The following is a 13,816-nucleotide window of genomic DNA, read 5'->3' as shown; positions in this document are numbered from 1 at the left end:
GCTTTGACTCATATAAATGCGGCAGGATTAAAAAACAAATTTGATGTCACGTGGAAACAGGCAAAAAATATTGTACAACATTGCACCCAGTGTCAAGTCCTACACCTGCCCACTCAAGAGGCAGAAGTTAATCCCAGAGGTCTATGTCCTAATGTGTTATGGCAAATGGATGTCATGCATGTACGTTCATTTGGAAGATTATCATATGTTCATGTAACAGTTGATACTTATTCACATTTCATATGGGCAACCTGCAGACAGGAGAAAGTACTTCCCATGTTAAAAAAAAAACATTTATTATCGTTTTGCTGTAATGGGAGTTCCAGAAAAAATTAAAACTGACAATGGACCAGGATACTGTAGTAAAGCCTTCCAAAAATTCTTAAATCAGTGGAAAATTACACATACAACAGGAATTCCCTATAATTCCCAAGGACAGGCCATAGTTGAAAGAACTAATAGAACACTCAAAACTCAATTAGTTAAACAAAAAGAAGGGGGAGACAGTAAGGAGTGTACCACTCCTCAGACGCAACTTAATCTAGCACTCTATACTTTAAATTTTTAAAACATTTATAGAAATCAGACTACTACTTCTGCAGAACATCTTACTGTGAAAAGAACAGCCCACATGAAGGAAAACTGATTTGGTGGAAAGACAACAAAAATAAGACATGGGAAATAGGGAAGGTGGTAACGTGGGGGAGAGGTTTTGCTTGTGTTTCACCAGGAGAAAATCAGCTTCTTGTTTGGATACCCACTAGACATTTAAAGTTCTGCAATGAACCCATCGGAGATGCAAAGAAAAGCGCCTCCGCGGAGACAGAAACACTGCAATCGAGCACCATCGACTCACATGATGAACAGAATGGTGATGTCAGAAGAACAGACGAAGTTGCCATCCACCAAGAAAGTGGAGCCACTGACTTGGGCACAATTAAAGAAGCTGACACAGTTAGCTAAAAAAAAAAAAAAGCCTTGAGAACACAAAGGTGACACAAACTCCAGAGAGTAGGCTGCTTGCAGCTTTTATTTATTTATTTATTTATTTTGAGATGGAGTCTTGCTCCGTCACCAGGCTGGAGTGCAGTGGTGCAATCTCAGCTCATGGCAACCTCCACTTCCCAGGTTCAAGCAATTCTCCTGTCTCAGCCTCCCGAGTAGCTGGGATTACAGGCACATGCCACCACGCCCAGCTAATTTTTCTATTTTTAGTAGAGATGGGGTTTCACCATGTTGGTCAGGCTGGTCTTGATCTCGTGATCTCGTGATCCACCCGCCTCGGCTTCCCAAAGTGCTGGGATTACAGGCATGAGCCACCATGCCTGGCCGCTTGCAGCTTTGATGATTGTATCAATGGTGGTAAGTCTCCCCATGCCTGCAGGAGCAGCTGCAGCTAATTATACCTACTGGGCCTATGTGGCTTTCCCGCCCTTAATTTGAGCAGTCACATGGATGGATAATCCTACTGAAATATATGTTAATAATAGTGTATGGGTACCTGGCCCCACAGATGATCGTTGCCCTGCCAAACCTGAGGAAGAAGGAATGATGACAAATATTTCCACTGGGTATCGTTATCCTCCTACTTGCCTAGGGAGAGCACCAGGATGTTTATTTTTTATTTTTATTTTTTTTCAGTAGATAATGATGTTGTTTATTTAAAATGTTTACTCCAAGAAATATATATATATATAAATAAGACAATTACAGCACTAAACCAGGCACCTTCGACCAAATCACAACCTCCTCTTTGATTCCCCTTCACACTAAGCCTCTTTCGAATTCTTTTTCCTGAGCTAGAAGACCAGTCAGATGCTCGCAGGGATGTGCCAAGCACATTCCCAGCCGGGCAACTGTGTACCTTTCTCTAGGAGTGCACGGCACCCTTCCCCCACAACTCTTTGTTTTAAAGGATTTAACCCATCAGGAAGCCCATTTTTCAATCTAAGCCAGAAGGAGGTGCGGGACAAGGCAGTCCTCACTTTGAAGGTCCCTTTCCTGCTCCAGTCCCTGGGCTAGGGTTCTAGAAGAGGCTGGCTGCCGGGTTTACATGAGGCCACCGAAGATCTAAGTCCAGCTCTGCCCAGGGCAGCTCCTGCAAAGGCTGGGACCTCAGGTGCTGCGTCCTCAACCCTCTCGGTGACCACGACTCAAAGGAGAGACCTCAAGGGTTCCAGGAGCACAGGTGCCTGGGCTGCGTTCCAGGAGAGACCTGTCCAGGGAAATGGATCAGGCTGTCGCATGGAAGCTTGAGTCAGAGATGGTGGTTTTGGGGTGATTTGGACAAATTAGGTTAGTTTAGCAAACTCTGAAGTGGCAGAAGCTTCTCCCCTGGACTACTGACTGAACACAGATCAAGAGATGCGCGTGGCATCAGACTAAGTCTTAGAGAGATGCAGGCCAGTCTCCTCCCACATGGCCTTGGGACTGGCTGGACAGACACTGCTACATGCCCTCCAAGGGCAGGAGTCATGGTAAGGAGCGACTGGGGTGGAAAATAGGGAAAAAAGGTAACAACAACTAGATCATTTTTGGCATTTTACATGGAGACAGTGACAAGTGGTAACAATAGCTAAAGAAAAAACTTGAAGAGACCAATATTTAACTTTCCCGTCCACCCAAATCTCACACTTAAGTTCTAGTCCCAACTCCCCCATAAGAACCACTGAAATAAGTATCTATTTTAAAGCACCCAAACCAGTCCAGACCCTCTGGAAACCAAGAGCCCCAGCTCCAGCTGTTGCCTCTCTTGGGTCCAGGCAAGAGGAGGGTTCTGGGAAAGGCACCTCATAACTCACTCAGCGCAGCGCACACAGCGGCTAGCTTGGGCACGGGCACTTGACGGGGACGCGGGTGGCAGTCACGGCATCCGTGCTGACGTGTGAGGAAGGGGACTCTTTGGTAATCCCAACTACTTGGTACTAGAGCCAAGCAAATGTGACTAAAGGGAGCTGGGTCAGCAGAACGGTACCCCGAGTCTCAGCAACAGGATGGCCCGCACGAGGCAGGATCCAGGCAGGGGAGAAAAGAAGACCAAAGCACAAGGCGATCGAGGCTGGTACAGCAAGGGCTGATCCTTCTTGCAAGGACTGGAGAATGCATTTGACTGCTGGCTGATCAATCTCTAATTGGCGAGTGCGCGTGACAAGGCTCAGCCCTGGCTCTGCAGGGAGCCATGAAGCTGACTCAACTGATACAAATGTTCCCACCTCTGCCCCATCCCCAAGTCCCCATGGTTCCACAATCACCTGATTTTCCTTTGGACTTCTTTAACAGCTAAAGTAGATATAAGTGGCTAAACACAGATCCCCAATCCCCCACCAGGGGGGACACAGCTGATTCTACAATGTTGCAGCCAGAAGGCTGTGGGTGTACAGGCAGCCAAGAGGAGAAACAGAACTGACACCGGCCTAGGCCGATCTGCAAGAAAAAGCGGGAAAGGAGTGACCCGGATGCTTCCGAAGCACGCGAGCATGATTTTGGATGGAGGTGGGCCGGCGACTTCGCCTAGCTGCTGCCGGTTCCTGTAAGGGACATTTTTTCTGAGTAAATGGCGATTCCTCTTCCATGTAGCATCCACTTAGATCATGATGCTAATTATAACTGGAAAGGAGTGTTTTGGGGAGTGTATTCAGGAGAGGAAGAAAGAAAGAAAAAAAAACCTAGATTGCTCAAAGTTTCTGCCTCTTTGTAGGAATGGTAAGTCAACTACGAGCAAGTATTTTAATTCGACATTAAGAGGAAAAAAGGGTCTTTGGAAAGCAAACAGAAAAAAAGGTAGTTAACGTTGGATCATTTGTAAAACGGAACCTCAGGGAGTCTAAATAAAAATGCACCTTCGGTCCACTTTTGCTTTTTTAAATTCCTTGTTTGACTTCCTGTCCCAGTGCACATGGAAATGACAGCTGCCATGAGAGGTGTGGAGTCGGAGTCGTCTCTGGGAGCATCAGAGGGTTCGGGGGCTGTATTCTGGCAGTTTCTTGATCTTTTCTTTCTCAGTTTCACTTTCATCTCTTGCTATCACCAAGGAGTGTGAGTAGCCCATGGCGACCGGCTCTGAGAAAGTGCCATGCAGAGTCTTCACCTCCTGGGCTGCAGTGGAAGACTTGGGCTTGTGATCCCTGTAGCCCAGTTCCCCAAAGGTCAGTGACGGGCCCCAGCTGATGGTGCTCTTGTCGGCTGCCACAATGATGCTGCTCTTCCCACAAGCCAGGCTCCAGATTCTCCAGCTGCAGAGGTCCTGCACTGCTTTTGGGTACATGGTAGATTCATGGGAGGTGTTGACCCCCAGAAAAACAGACCACCCACTTCACTGACGGCAAAGGAGCAGGTGTAACCAGCATAGATCTGGGAAGCCCCATGCCCAGGGAAGTCAAATAGCTTCACCAGGCGGGGGACCATCTCATCCTTCTGCTCTGTGTAGCCCAGCCAGCCATAGCCACTGAAGCCCCAGGAGAAGACTCACTTCTGGGAGTCCAGGACCAGCATGTGGTTAGCGCCACAGGCCACGTCTCGCATAACCATATTTGGTACAGGCAGAATCTGTCTTTTGTCTTCTCAATGAAGATGGCCACTCGCCGGGGAACTAGTTTGCAGTCATACTCTATCTGCTGTGCCCGGGCAATGAACTTCCCATCTGAGTTGTGTCCCAGCTGACCACATTCAGGGCACCCAAAGGAATAGAGGTTTCCTTTGCAGTCCATTATCATACTGATTTTCAGCCTCACAGGCCATTTTGGTAATTGGCAGGCTGTACATTATCTGCACAGGGCTGGGGACAGCGTCTGTCTAGTTGCCAAGGCCCAGCTGCCCCATCTTGTTTTCCCCAAACGCAAACATGGAGCCCGTTTCCATCAAGGCCACGGTGTGGTTCCGCGCACATGCTGCACACAATCACTTCGTGGCTGAGACCCTCGGTGAGTCTGGGGGCTTCTACTCTCTTGGTGTCACCATGTCCCAGCTGCGCCTTCTCATTTCGACCCCAGCTCCACAGCTTTCCTTCTGTGGTGATGAGGAGGCTGTGTGCAGCACAGGAGCCCGAGACCACTGTCCGCACCCGGACCCCCGCCAGGCACCCATACCTATGGGGTCCCCACAAATTCTGACGGATATTGCCGTAAGCAGCTTCCTGGTTAGGAACTTTTTTTTTTTTTTTTTTTTGAGACGGAGTCTTGCTCTGTTGCCCAGGCTAGAGTGCAGTGGCGCGATCTCGGCTCACTGCAAGCTCCGCCTCCCGGGTTCATGCCATTCTCCTGCCTCAGCCTCCTGATTAGCTGGGACTACAGGCACCCACCACCATGCCCGGCTAATTTTTTTTGTATTTTTAGTAGAGACGGGGTTTCACCGTGTTAGCCAGGATGGTCTGGTTCTCCTGACCTTGTGATCTGCCCGCCTTGGCCTCCCAAAGTGCTGGGATTACAGGCGTGAGCCACCGCTCCCAGCCTTGTTTAGGCACTTATTTTCGACCAATCAAGTCCCAATTGGTTGCCCCCAAAATCAAAAGCTCCCCTTTGCACTTTGTGAGGAAGTCCCTGTGGCCTTCCGCAGTGTATTGTGTCCCTGGGTACTTGAGATTAGAGAATGGTGATGACTTTTACCAAGCATACTGCCTTCAAGCACAGCCTGCACAGCCCTAAATCCATTAAACCTTGAGTAAACACAGCACATGTCTCAAGTTTGACGTGCTTCTTGGTGTGCTCGGGTTCGGCGACCACCACAGCCGCACCGCCCACCTTGCCTGCTGCCACAGGCTGCGCCACGCGCTTGCCCCTGCCGGGGGCCCTGTCCAGCTCCAGGCTGTCCTCGTCGCCGCTGCTGCTGCCACCACTGCTGCTACTGCAGCGCCCAGGAAGCTCGCGCTTCCGGCTGCGGGGCCGCCACGTTTCCTGGGCCCTGGCGTGGGCAGTGCCGTTGCCCGAGCTCAGCTCCTCCCAGGCCGCCACCGCCGCCTTCTTCCTGGGCATGGTCGCGGCTGGTTGAAGTGATGAGAAACCAGAGAGAAAAAAGGAAGAGAAGCAACTAAAAGACGGATCGGAGGGCTTTTTTTTTTTTTTTTCTTCCCCCGGCCCAGACGAGGGCTCCAGCCCACTCAGATACACTTAAAAATGCGCCAGGATGTTTAATGCTGCAATCCAAAATTGGTTGGTAGAAGTACCTACTGTCAGTACCACCAGTAGACTTACTTATCACATGGTAAACAGAATGTCACACAGGCCACAGGTAAATTACTTACAGGACTTTCCTTATCAAAGATCATTAAAATTTAGGCCTAAAGGAAAACCTTGCCCGAAGGAAATTCCCAAAGGATCAAAAGACATAGAAGTTTTAGTTTGGGAAGAATGTGTGGCCAATAGTGCAGTGATATTACAAAACGATGAATTCAGAACTATTACAGATTGGGCACCTTGAGGTCAATGCTACCACAATTGCACAGGACAAACTCAATTGTGTCCCACTGCACAAGTGAGTCCAGCTGTTAATAGTGACTTAACAGAAAGTTTAGACAAACAGAAGCACACAAAATTACAGTCTTTCTACCCTTGGGAATGGTCGAGAAAAAGGAATCTCTACTCCAAGACCAGAAATATTAAGTCCTGTTTCTGGTCCTGAACATCCAGAATTATGGAGGCTTACTGTGGCCTCATACTGCATTAGAATTTGGTCTGGAAATCAAACTACAGAAACAAGAGATTGTAAGCCATTTTATACTATCGACCTAAATTCCAGCCTAACAGTTCCTTTGCAAAGTTGTGTAAAGCCCTCTCATATGCTAGTTGTAGGAAATATAGTTATTAAACCAGACTCCCAAACTATAACCTGTGAAAACTGCAGATTGTTTACTTGCATTGATTCGACTTTTAATTGGCAGCACCATATTCTGCTAGTGAGAGCAAGAGAGGGCATGTGGATCCCTGTGTCCATGGACCGACTGTGGGAGGCCTCGCCACCCATCCATATTTTGACTGAAGTACTAAAAGCCATTTTAAATAGATCCAAAATATTCATTTTTACTTTAATTGCAGTGACTATGGGATTAATTGCAGTCACAGCTACGGCCGCTGTCGCAGGAGTTGCATTGCACTCTTCTGTTCAGACAGTAAACTTTGTTAACCATTGGCAAAATAATTCTACAAGATTGTGGAATTCACAATCTGGTATTGATAAAAAATTGGCAAATCAAATTAATGATCTTAGACAAACTGTCATTTGGATGGAAGATAGGCTCATGAGCTTAGAACATTGTTTCCAGTTACAATGTGACTGGAATACGTCAGACTTTTGTATTACACCCCGAGTTTATAATGAGTCTGAGCATCACTGGGACATGGTTAGACGCCATCCACAGGGAAGAGAAGATAATCTCACTTTAGACATTTCCAAATTAAAAGAGCAAATGTTCAAAGCATCAAAAGCCCATTTAAATTTGGTACCAGGAACTGAGGCAATCAGGAGTTGCTGATGGTCTCACAAATCTTAACCCTGTCACTTGGGTTAAGACCATCGGAAGTACTATTATTGTAAATTTCATATTAATCCTTGCATGCCTGTTCTGTCTGTTGCTAGTCTGCAGGTGTACCCAGCAGCTCCGAAGAGACAGCGACCGTCGAGAACGAGCCATGATGATGATGGCAGTTTTGTCAAAAAGAAAAGGGGGAAATGGGAAAAGAGAGATCAGACTGTTACTGTGTCTATGTAGAAAGAAGTAGACATAAGAGACTCCATTTTGTTCTGTACTAAGAAATATTCTTCTGCCTTGAGATGCTGTTAATCTGTAACCCTAGCCCCAACCCCATGTCCAGAGACATGTGCTGTGTTGACTCAAGGTTTAATGGATTTATGGCTATACAGGATGTACTTTGTTAAAAAAAAGTGCTTGAAGGCAGTATGCTTGTTAGAAGTCATCACCATTCTCTAATCTCAACTACCCAGGGACACAATACACTGTGGAAGGCCGCAGGGACCTCTGCCTAGCAAAGCCAGATATTGTCCAGGGTTTCTCCCCATGTGATAGCCTGAGATATGGCCTCATGGGAAGGGAAAGACCTGACCGTCCCCCAGCCTGACACCCGTAATGGGTCTGTGCTGAGGAGGATTAGTAAAAGAGGAAGGCCTCTTTGCAGTTGTGATAAGAGGAAGGCATCTGTCTCCTGCTCATCCCTGGGCAATGGAATGTCTCGGTGTAAAACCCGATTGTATGTTCTATTTACTGAGATAGGAGAAAACAGCCTTAGGGCTGGACGTGAGAGGTGCTAGTGGCAATACTGCTCTTTAATGCACCAAGATGTTTGTATACGTGCACATCAAGGCACAGCACCTTTTCTTAACCTTGTTTATGACACAGAGACCTTTGCTCACATGTTTTCCTGCTGACCCTCTCCCCACTATTACCCTATTGTCCTGCCACATCCCCCTCTCCGAGATGGCAGAGATAATGATCAATAAATACTGAGGGAACTCAGAGACCAGTGCCAGCGTGGGTCCTCCGTATGCTGAGCGCCGGTCCCCTGGGCCCACTTTTCTTTCTCTATGTCTCTGTGTCTGTTTCTTTTCTCTGTCTCTCGTCCCACCTGACGAGAAACACCCACAGGTGTGGAGGGGCAGGCCACCCCTTCAATCATTTCACAGTATCTACTGGAACTGATCATATGCACATTCCATGACTCAGCAATTATACACCTGTGTATCTGTCCATCAGAAATGTGGACAGGTGTTCACCAAAAAAGCATACACAAGTGTTCACAGCAGCAGTAGGTGTAAAACAGTAGTCCCCCCTTATTTGAAGGGGATACGCTCCAAGACCCTCAGTGGATGCCTGAAACCTCAGCTAGCACTGACCTCTATAAACACTGTTTTCCCCTATACTGTATGTACATACCTATGATAAGGTTTAATTGATAAATTAGGCACAGTAAGAGATTAACAATAATAAAATAATACAATTAAAACAATATACTGTAGTAAAAGTTATGTGAATGTGGTCTCCTTCTCAAAACATCAGACCGTGGTTGAGTGTGGGTAACTGAAAGCACAGAAAGTGAAACTGCAGATAAGAGGGAGCTACTGTAACCCTAAACTGGTTACAGTCTCTAACTCCTGACCTCAAGTAATCCACCTGCCAGAAAAAAAAAATTAAAAATTTTTTTATTTTTGTTTATTTTTGAGATGGAGTCTCGCTCTGTTGCCCAGGCTGGAGTGCAGTGGCATGATCTCGGCTCACCGCAACCTCTGCCCTGTGGGTTCAAGCTATTCTCCTGCCTCAGCCTCCCGAGTAGCTGGGACTAAAGGCGTGTGCCACCATGCCCAGCTAGTTTTTCTATTTTTAGTAGAGATGGGATTTTACTATGTTGCCCAGGCTGGTCTCGAACTCCTGACCTTGTGATCCACCCGCCTCGGCCTCCCAAAGTGCTGGAATTACAGGCATGAGCCACTGCACCCGGCCTATTTTATTTCACTTTTGAGATGGAGTTTTGCTCTTGTTGCCCAGGCTGGAGTGCAATGGTGTGATCTCAGCTCACCGCAACCTCCACCTCCTGGGTGCAAGTGATTCTCCTGCCTCAGCCTCCCAAGTAGCTGGAATTACAGGCATGCGCCACCACGTAATTTTGTACTTTTAGTAGAGACAGGGTTTCACTATGTTGGTCAACTGGTCTCAAACTCCTGACCTCAAGTAATCCACCCGCCTCAGCCTCCCAAACTGCTGGGATTACAGGTGTGAACCACTGCGCCTGGCCCTAAAATCTCTTTTTTTTTTCTGAGACAGTTTCGCTCTGTCGCCCAGGCTGGAGTGCAGTGGCGTGATCTCGGCTCACTGCAAGCTCCTCCTCCCAGGTTCATGCCATTCTCCTGCCTCAGCCTCCCAAGCAGCTGGGACTACAGGCGCCTACCACCATGCCTGGCTAATTTTTTGCATTTTTAGTAGAGATGGGGTTTCACCGTGTTAGCCAGGATGGTCTTGATCTCCTGACCTCGTAATCCACCCGCCTCAGCCTCCCAAGTAGCTGAGATCACAGGCATGCGCCACCATGCCCGACTAATTTTGTATTTTTAGTAGAGACGGGGTTTCACCATGTTGGTCAGGCTGGTCTCAAACTCCTGGCCTCAAGTGATCCACCCGCCTCAGCCTCCCAAGCTGCTGGGATTACAGGCGTGAGGCACCACGCCTGGCCCTAAAATCTTTTTATACGGCAAAAATACCATAGCAAAAGCAAAATAAAAACAGCAGATTTGGGTTTTTTAATTTTATTTACAGCAGAACATAACCTTAAGGCTCATAAGAAAGAGCCAGGTACAGTGGCTTGTGCCTGTAGTTCCTGCTACTCAAGAGGATGAGGTAGGAGGACCACTTGAGCCCAGGAGCTCAAGGCCAGCCTGAGCAACATAGAGAAATCCCATCTATCTATAAAGAATGTTAAAAAAGTAAAAGAAAAAACAATGAGACTGATAAGAAAGGGAAAAAATAATTCAAAGGAAAAAATGAGTGTAGGACAAAAACAGGCAAATTTGTAAAAAGGAAAAACCCATATACAAATGTAAAATGCTCAAACTCATTAATTGTCAGGGAAGAGCAAATTAAAGTAACAGTGTTACCCTTTACCTGTTAGATAAGGAAGGAGGGTTCTCCCAGTCCCTGCTGGTGGTGGGCCCACCTCTAACATTTGCAAGGGGCCATGGCAACAATACAAATACAATTGGAGGCCCACATACCATATATTTAATATTGGGAAGTTATAAGTATGTTCTATCCTGTTACTGTGGTAAACGTATCTTGAAAAATCGGTATTTTTCTTGTATATATGTTTCACTGTATATAAGGTGAACTTTATTATTTTTTTTTTTTTGAGACAGTCTTGCTCTGTGGCCCAGGCTGGAGTGCAGTCGTGTGATCTCGGCTCACTGCAACTTCCATCTCCCAGGTTCAAGTGATTCTCCTGACTCAGCCTCCTGAATAGCTGGGATTATGGGCATGCACCACCACTCCCGACTAATTTTTTGTATTTCAGTAGAGATGGGGTTTCACCATGTTGGCCCCAGGGTGGTCTTCAACTCCTGAACTCAGGCAATCTGCCTGTCTTGGCCTCCCAAAGCTCTAGGATTACAGGCATAAGCCACCGCACCCAGCCATGAATGTTTTGATATACATAGTGAAATTATGATTACAGTCAACCAAAATAACATACTTATCATCTCACAGTTACCTTTCTTTATTTTTTGTGGTAAGAGTACCTAAAATCTACTTTTTTTTTTTTTTTTTGAGATGGAGTCTTGCTCTTCCGCCCAGGCTGAAGTACAGTGGCGTGATCTCAGCTCACAGCAACTTCTGCCTCCCGGGTTTAAGGAATTCTCTGCTTCAGCCTCTCGAATAGCTGAGATTACAGGCGTGTGCCACCACACCCAGCTAATTTTTCTGTATTTTTAGTAGAGATGAAGTTTCACCATCTTGGCCAGGCTGGTCTTGAACTCAACCTCGTGATCCGCCTGCCTTGGCCTCCCAAAGTGCTGGGATTACAGGTGTGAGCCACTGCGCCCAGACTTTTCTTTCTTTTTGAGACAGAGTCTTGCACTGTTGCCCAGGCTGGAGTGCAGTGGCGTGATCTCGGCTCACTGCAACCTCTGCCTGCCAGGTTCAAGTGATTCCCCTGCCTCAGCCTCACGAGTAGCTGGGATTACAGGCGCCCACCACCATGCCCAGCTAATTTTTGTATATTTAGTAGAAATGGGGTTTCACCATGTTGGCCAGGCTGGTTTCAAACTCCTGATCTCAGGTGATCTGCCCACCTTGGCCTCCCAAAGTGCTGGGATTAGAGGCGTGAGCCACTGCATCTGGCCTCTAAAATCTACTCTTAGCAAATTTCCAGTACACAATATTATTAGCTATAGTCCTAATATTATACTTCTCCAGACATACGCATGCTACATAACAGTAATTTTGTACCCTCTGGCTTACACCTTCCCATTTCTCCCACTCCTGGTAACTACCATTCCATTCTTTGTTTCTACGTATTCAATGTTTCTTTCTTTCTTTTTTTTTTTTGAGATGGAGTTTTGCTCGTCACCCAGGCTGCAGTGCAACAGCGTGGTCTCGGCTCACTGCAACCTCTGCCTCCTAGGTTCAAGCGATTCCACTGCCTCAGCCTTCCAAGTAGCTGGGATTACAGGCACCCACCACCACACCCAGCTAATTTTTATATTTTTAGTAGATACGGGGTTTCACCATGTTGGCCAGGCTGGTCTTGAACTCCTGACCTCAGATGATCTGCCTGCCTCAGCCTCCCAAAGTGCTGAGATTACAGGCGTGAGCCACCACCACTCCCGGCCTCAATGTTTCTTTTTGTTTTAGATTCCATATTTAAGTGAGATCATGTAGTATCTTTCTGTGACTGGCTTATTTCACTTACTATCATGTTGCTGCAAATGGCAGGATCTCCTCCTTTTCTTACAAGGAATTATATTCCACCGTATATATACATTACACTTTATCCATTCTTCATTGATGGACAGACACTGTAGTTGTTTCAATATCCTGGCTATTTTGAATAATGCTGCAATGAACATGGAAGTGCAGATATCTTTACTAGATGGTGATTTCATTTCCTTTGGGTATATGACCAGAAGTGGGATTGCTGGGTTATAAGGTAGTTCTATTTTTAATTTCTTTAGGAACCTCCATACTATTTTATCTAGAAAAATATTAAAAAGCTATGGTTTTCACATGACCGAAAGCTGACAAACTACCAATGACGACTTAACTTAGTTATTATTGTGTATACCAGGGTCATTTGTTAATCGGCTGGTGATGGCAGATGAATGGCAAACACACACACATACACACACATAGACACATTTAATAAATTATGTATTTATTCCATAAAAATATTTTTTCTTGGCTTCATTCCAGGGAGTACTGATGATTTTTTTTTTTTTTTTTTTTTGAGATGGACTCTTGCCCTGTCACCCAGGCTGGAGTGCAGTGGTGTGATTTCAGCTCACTGCAACCTCCACCTCCTGGGTTCTAGCAATTCTCCTGCCTCAGCCTCCCGAGAAGCTGGGACTACAGGTGCACGCTGCCACGCCTGGCTGATTTTTTGTATTTTTTAGTAGAGACGCGGTTTCACCATGTTGCCCAGGCTGGTCGTGAACTCCTGAGCTCAGGCAATCCACCCACCTCGGCCTCCCAAAGTGCTGGGATTACAGGCGTGAGCCACTAAGCCCGGCCTGATGATGTTCTTATACTTAACGTGACTCCTATTGACAAAATGGCAAAAAAGACAATCTTTCTTGAGTCAACATAGTTTTTAGCAAGTTTTTAATTAATTTTAATTTAGAGTAGCTTCCTTCTGCTGAAGCAGCAGCAACTGGAATTACCAACAAAATTCTCAAAGCAGTACTTAGATTTAGAAATGAATACTGATTTTTACATTATCACAGTCAAATACTATATGGATTTATATATAAATTGTGATTGCAGAGTGCATTAAAATTTTTAACTTGATCATTTAAATCACAATCACTTATAGTCTTTTTATAATCTTTTAAACAGTATCTAGGTCTATGCAGATAAATTCTTTTACGTTTTGATGCTGGTATATTCTGAAGAAAATCAAAAACAGGAGAATGTTATTCAATTTTGTTCAAATCTCTCTTCAGATGATACTATGCTCTGATTTATACTGAATTGAAAAATAGTTTCTATAGAAACTGGTTTAGGAATTATCTGTCTATGAATTTTCTTCAAGCTAGGTAAATATTTTTGTTCCCTTGTTTCAATTTCCCTGGATTTTGTTGGAACATCATTTTTGTTGTATATCTCACATGC

At 45.9% G+C, this 13,816-nt stretch overlaps 1 protein-coding gene and 1 pseudogene across 3 annotated transcripts in view; both read right to left on the bottom strand.

Annotated features, from left to right (window-relative positions):
• The window catches only part of ASRGL1 (asparaginase and isoaspartyl peptidase 1), a 62,151-nt gene that overhangs the window by 24,070 nt on the left and 24,265 nt on the right, over positions 1-13,816 (bottom strand). The window lies entirely within an intron of this gene.
• LOC109028716 (protein RCC2-like) lies at positions 523-6,491 on the bottom strand (annotated as a pseudogene).

This window comes from Gorilla gorilla, chromosome 9 (genome assembly GCF_029281585.2).
Source record: "Gorilla gorilla gorilla isolate KB3781 chromosome 9, NHGRI_mGorGor1-v2.1_pri, whole genome shotgun sequence".
Taxonomy (NCBI): domain Eukaryota; kingdom Metazoa; phylum Chordata; class Mammalia; order Primates; family Hominidae; genus Gorilla; species Gorilla gorilla.
This window is presented reverse-complemented; position numbering and strand designations above follow the sequence as displayed.